At 44.4% G+C, this 6,626-nt stretch overlaps 1 pseudogene; it reads left to right on the top strand.

Annotated features, from left to right (window-relative positions):
- Nucleotides 1–947: 947 nt before the first annotated feature.
- On the top strand, nt 948–3,420 carry LOC106145491 (poly(rC)-binding protein 2 pseudogene; annotated as a pseudogene).
- The last annotated feature ends 3,206 nt before the right edge of the window (nt 3,421–6,626 follow it).

The raw sequence follows: 6,626 nt of genomic DNA, 5'->3' as shown, positions 1-6,626 counted from the left end.
GGTCAATTGATGAGGAAGGGAAGGTTGAGAGGCAGTAGTGACACAGCCAGCCTTGGTGAAGGTCTGAGTCAATCTCTTTATTGTCAGAAATGGTCCATGCTTCAACTTATGTTGGACCAGCCAGAAGGGTATACACAGTCCTGAGAACATCTGACTCAAAAACATCATTTCTCCCACTAAATTCATGCTAGTAAATTTAATACTGAAAATCAACAACAACTAAACCTATTTCACAATTTGATTGAGAAAACTCAGTATTTGTTTTTCTGGTGACACACTTTTGTATCTGAGCCATCAGTTCACTTTTGAAAATAAGGGTTGCCTTATGACACTTCAAACCTCTCCTCAATATATTCATCCCTCTGTGTTCTCAGATTTGTAACTATTTGTTGTGACCTTTGTCCAGTGCCACTCACTTTCCTACACTAAAATCATGACTTCAATCATTTCATGTCAGATCTAAAATCCTATAACCATGCGTCCACAATTTGCTTTGTGAGTGTCCATCAAAGTAACATCTCCCATGCTGAACTGCTTCCTGAGCGAAGGAGTGTGAGGGATGAGTGGGCTGTGAACTAGAACACTACTTTTTAAACTCCACTTACAATGACATTGACTATTATTCCAATCAGCATGTTTATTTGAATAATTTCAAGAAGATTCTTTAATGCATTTTGGTATAAAACAACCAGATAGAAGAATGTAGTTTTATTCCCTGGCAAAAATTGGTGGCACATGTGTGTGGCAGTATCCCTAGTTACATAAGTTCTTTCATAAGAATAATTAATGATGCTTGGTGCTGATCAGTGTCCTACCTAGTATGTGTATGTTGTGTCTGTGTGTATTATATGTATTATACACACACACACACACACACACACACACACACACACACACACACACATACACATACTTTTTTTCTTCTTTTGGTACCAGGAATTGAATTTAGAAGCACTTGACATGGAGACACAGCCTCAGCCTAATTTTGTACTTTTTTTTTGAGACAGGGTCTTGCTGAATTGCATAGCACCACACTTTTCAATTAGGCTGGCTTTGACTCTTGATCCTCCTGCCTCAGCCTTCTGAGCCACTGAGATTATAGGCATGTGTTACTGTGTCCAGCTTACCTAGGATTTTTTTGTATGTAAATTATTTCTTTCCTGGTACAGTTTATATATATATATATATATATATATATATATGATTTATACAGACCAGCATAGGTAGCATCCAGGAGCACCTCTGCTGCCCCAGGTCTTTTCCTCATTATCCCACCTCTCTTTCTTTATCTCCTCCTCCTCTTCCTCTACCCCATCCTTTTCCATCTCCTTCTCCTCTGCCTTTACCCACTCCTCCTATAACTCCTCCTCCTCCAACCTCTCCCCCTCTTCCTTCACCCCTCTAACTCCTCCATACTAATTCCTTCACCTGTACCCCTGCTCCTTCCCTCCTCCAATACCTCAATCCCTTCCTCCTCCCCTTCCTTCTCCTCCACCTTCCCTTCTCTTCCTCTTCCCCCTCTTCCTCCTCCTCCCTCTTTTCCTCCTTCTGTCCTCCTCATCCCTTGTCCACATTTGTCCTCCTGTTCAACCCTTCCTCTACTTCTATTTTCTTCCTCCTATTCCCTGCTTTCTTCTCCCCCATTCTTCACCTCCTCCTCCACACCCTTCCCCTTTCTCCTCCTACATTCATTTTCTTCACCCCCTCCAATTTCATTCCCTCTTCTTTCTCCTCCATTTTCTCCTCCTTTGCCTCTACCCCATCCTCCGCCAACCCCTCCTCTTCATTTGTGCCTCTAACTTCACCATATTCACCTCTAACTCCACCATTTTTCTACTCCTCCACCCCTTCTCTTCCAACCCTCCTCCTCCCCTTTTTCATTCCTTCTTCTCCACCTTCTCCTCTTCCCTCCACTCCTTCCTTACACCCCTCTCTTATTCCTCCACCTCCTCATCCTCCCTCTTCTTTCTCCAGTCTTCTACCCCTTCATTTTTTTCCTTCACCTGTTTCTCCTCCCCTTCCTCCTTTACCCCCCTTCAGCCCTCCCTTCTTTCTTCTTCACTCCCTTTTTTCTTCCTGCCTTTATATTCCTCCATCTTTTTTCTAATCCTGGCTCCTTTCTTCTCCACCCCTTCCTCCTCCACCCCCTTTCTCCTCTGTGCTCCTTTATTCTTCATCCCCAGCCCCTCCTTTCTCTTCGTGCACAATCTTTTGCTCCTTCAGTGGCACTACACCTGCTTTTACCCCCACCAGTGACTAAAGTCCAGCACTCAAAGTTCAATTCCCTATAACTCTGCTCAACATGGACACCAGTGGGATTAAAGGAGGATGAAATGTCACTCTCAGCATTCAGCTACTGATGCATATAAAGGAATATGGCAGTATCTTCCTGAAAGGAGAATCAGTTAAGAAGATGTGGGAGGAGAGTGCTGCACCTATGGATGTTGCAGAGGAAATTGTCCTGAGAGAATGGTCACACTGGCTGGACCCACTAATGCCACCTTGAAATCTTTGTTGATCATTGACAAACTGGAAGAGGACACCAGCAACACTGTGAACAGTAGCACAGCTGCCAGTAGACCCCAGTCACTGTGAGCCTGGTGGTCCCTGCAGTGTGGCTCCCCTATTGGAAAAGGTGGTTATAAGATGAAGGAGATTTGAGAGAGCCCAGGGGCTCAATCCCAGGTGACAAGGATATGCTCCCCAATGTAGCAGGTGGGCTTCTGCTATTACAGACATTCCACGATCCATCACTGAGTGTGTCAAACAGATGTGCATGGTCATGTTGGAGTCTCCCTGTAGGGTTGGCCATCCCATTACTGCCAAGATGCCACCTTCTGCAGTCCTATTTACAAAGGATCAGGAGAAGTACAGCACAGGCAGTGAGAGTGCAACCTTTTCCCATAGCACCTCATCCATTTGCTTCAATCCCTATCTAGAGGGACCCCTCTAGAGACCTGTGTCATTCAAGGACAGTTTGCAATTTCATAGCTAGTCTTGGCCAAGCTGCACAAGTTGTCAATGCAATAGTCTCATTGTCCCATGACACATGATCATAACAGATTCAGCAGCATTGATTCCAGCTCTTCAGATGTGAAAGGCTGTCTGACAGGTTTGCATGCACCTGGTCAGGCTACTCCTAAACTCAGTGTCCCAAACAACTTGATTGGCTGCCAAAACAAATGAGATCCTTCAGATGTCTGGGGCACAGGTGAATATTGTGAGCCCAGTGGAAGTTCTACTGATAGCAGCTCACCATCACTGAATCTGCTGCCAGCACTAGCCTGGCTCAGAATCTCATCAAGCTCAGCCTTTCCTCAGAGAGAGGTGACATGGGGAGCCACTGGAACAATGCAGATTGATCTCTTATCCCTTTCATCTGCTCACCAACACCCATGATCCATCTGTGTAGTTTCTGAACAGTCAGTGATTTCAGGTTTTACATAGTGTGTAAATCTTAATATTCTACACACTTTATCATTCACTCATGATTTAAAATTTTAATGTTATACATGACTGCAGAATGCATTTCAATTCATTGTACACATATGGAGCACACATTTTCATTTCCATGGTTGTACACAAAGTAGAGTCAAACCATTTGTTCAACTATACATGTATCTAGGATAATGTTGCCCATCTCATTCCACTATCTTTTCTATTCCCAGGTCCTCTCCCCTCCTTCCCCTCCCCTTTGACCAATCTGGGGTTTGAAACTAAGGGCACTTAAACCCTGAGATACATCCTCAGCCATTTATATATATATATATTTTATTTAGATACAGGGTCTCCTTGAGTTAATTAAGGCATCATTAAGTTGCTGAGGCTAGCTTTGAAGTCTTGATCCTCCTGCTTCAGCCTCCTGAGCCTCTGGGATTACAGGCATGAGCCACCATATCCCGCTGAAATAATTTTTTTTTAAAAAATTCTCAGTTTAGTATGAATGTAAACACCCATATGTCCCCATCCAAAAAGAGGTGAATAGCCCTGGGCCCACTTCTCTCTCTCACTGCCCTTCCCTACCTCTGCCTGGAGATAAGCTCAGTGCCAGTTCTTTCTGTCATTCCTTATACTTTAACCATCAGCAAGGAAGGAGAATTTTACTTGGTTTTGTCTTATTTGAATTTTCAGTAACTGAATATTATCATTAGTGCTCTACCATTGTGGTGCTGTAACATGCATTGCGTGGATTCTCTGCCTCAGTTGGCTGGACTCCTATTGCTGTCTGAGGCTATGGGTCTCCCAGGTCCCTTCCATGTTCCTGTTTCAGGAACCTCACTTGTTTCCAGTTTAACTTATTGTTCTTGGTAATTTCATTCTTTTTTTAAAATTTGGCCCTCAAGTGAGCACACTTTATAATGTTATACACATTGGAAAAACATTGTCAGGTTATAGACTATGGATAAATTCAAATTACTAGAAAATTCCAGTGCAATGTCTGGATTAGCTCTGACTGTCCATATATGTGTGTTTATGTCTTACACCTGTCTAACCTGGTTTATTTCCACATTGCTATATGTTTCTTTTTACTGAGTACAATTTGGGCATTTTTCTGTGTATTTCAATGTTCTTGGAAAATTTTTCAGTAATTTTTTCATGTTTAATTTATTTGTGAGGTCATTTTTTTCTTTTAATATTTCTTTTATGTAAATTCAATTTTCTTTTAAAGACTGCAGACATTTACCCAGAGGTAGAGCAGCCATCTTGCACCCTGTTGCAGTTTCATGAAGGAGCCTCATTTTTATTAGATTTGAGTGTATCACTTTCTTCTATTTGATTCCCTTTATCTTCTCATTAAGAAAACCTATAGGACAGGGGACATGGTGGATTCTGAGAGATAAATCCTTTGGTGTCCCCTCCTGGACACAGGAATGAACCCTCCTGGGGTCACATTTCAGCAGAGTGTGACTTCCAACATGAGAATGTGTTTACCTCTCTGCAAGTGGGTATTCATTCTGAACTGAGTGAGGCAAGCTCTTTACGTGAGTTGGTGCAATTATTTGTTTTTTCTTTCACTGAATTCTTTTAATTATTGTCATGTAATTAGCTTTTATGCACTTAATATTTGTATTCCCTGATTGCCTTTTTATTTATTTTTTTCTTAAAATGAGTTGACAGAGTAAAAGTGTGAGGAGGCCTTGCCCATGAAGCCCCGGCCTCTTCCCAAGTGATTTATGCCTGGCTCCCTCCTTCCCAGTCAGGCCTGACCAGGCACACACCTTCTCTGAGGTCATGGTAGGCTGCCTTGGAACCAAGGCTGTAATTCCTCACATATGCCTGGAACTCTGTGCCCAGAAGAGCTTCCTAGCCATCAGGACCTGCTGTGGAAAGCCAGGCTCAGCTCTGCATGAGTGGAAATGTCCCCCTGGTCCCCTTGCAGGGAGGAAGTCCTGCCTGAAAAGGGCTTTTGCCAATACCTTGTCTTCCTGGCCTATGTATCCAGGAGCGTGATGCATCTCCTGTCAGTCAGGGCCCCAGAGTGTGCATATTTGTGTTGGGGTGAGAGAGGGTCTTGTGGTACCCTGGCCAGTCAGCAGGCAGCTGGTGGGAGGGGGTCACCTTCCACAGTCTCAGAGACCTTTATCTCTCACCTTGTGCAACTCAGAATCCATCTCCAGGACTGTGTGTTCTTTGCTGTGTGAGGGTCAAGTTGCTCTGGCTCATATCTGTCTCCCTGTGACCTGCAAGTATTTTGAGGTCATGAGGTCCACAGGAAGGATGTCAGGACTCCCCAGAAGGCAGGAAATGGTGAGTACTGGGGCTAGCACTGCTTAGGAAGGAGGTGGGCTGTTTAGAACTGGTGGGAACCAGCTATGGCTGGACTCTGGCTTCCCACTTTCACCTTCAGAGTTAGCCAACCCAGACCTGAGTCAGATGCTGCTACAGCTCAGCCCTTGATTCCTTCAGGTCATGGTGTGGGCTGGTCCAGGTTGGGTTTCCCAGTGGTCTGCAGCTGCTTTGGCAGAACCCTCTCTGCACAGGTGGACCCCAGCCTTGGGCTCTCAGTGTGAAGTAAAGGCAGAGGGTCTCAAGGGATCCTGCCTCAGGTGTGGGGCTCCTGGGTAGAAGATACTGGTCTGAGGAGTCTGTGTACCATCTTTTGCCCAGTAGTCACCTTGCTTTCTCCAAACTAGCTCACGCCTGGGCGGTGAGTGGATCCTTAAAATTTTTGCTTTCTCCTCACATTTCCATACTCTACCTCCCTATCCAGTGCACAGTATTATCAACTCTTTGCTCCTTACATTACATTCAGGTGAGCCCAGTATGAAAGATTTGTTTTCTGCTTGGAAATTTGCCATGTGGTGAAAGCAGAGAACAGCCACCTGGAATGCCAGTGTTAAAATACTTTGTGCCTCCCTTTTTTTATCTTTCCCAGGCACAGGTAATGTATTAACTTTGGTTTGAAATTCCATTTGACTTTTCACAGGGTCCTGTGTCCTCTGCCATTTTCCTGTCCTTTCCTGGGGCTACCAAATTGTGTCCATAGCTGCCCAGTTTACTTCAGGTGCAGACAATTTCAGGCCCTGGGGTAGTTTCTTTTAGAGGACAGCCTGATTTGTGGAGTGTAAAATCTCAAGAGAGAATCTGGAGGGCCTGGGCCTGGGCCTGAGGAACCTTTTTGAGTA

This window comes from Ictidomys tridecemlineatus, chromosome 1 (assembly GCF_052094955.1).
Source record: "Ictidomys tridecemlineatus isolate mIctTri1 chromosome 1, mIctTri1.hap1, whole genome shotgun sequence".
Lineage (NCBI taxonomy): Eukaryota > Metazoa > Chordata > Mammalia > Rodentia > Sciuridae > Ictidomys > Ictidomys tridecemlineatus.
Note: the sequence above shows the minus strand (reverse complement) of the source record. Positions and strands in the feature narration are given on the sequence as shown.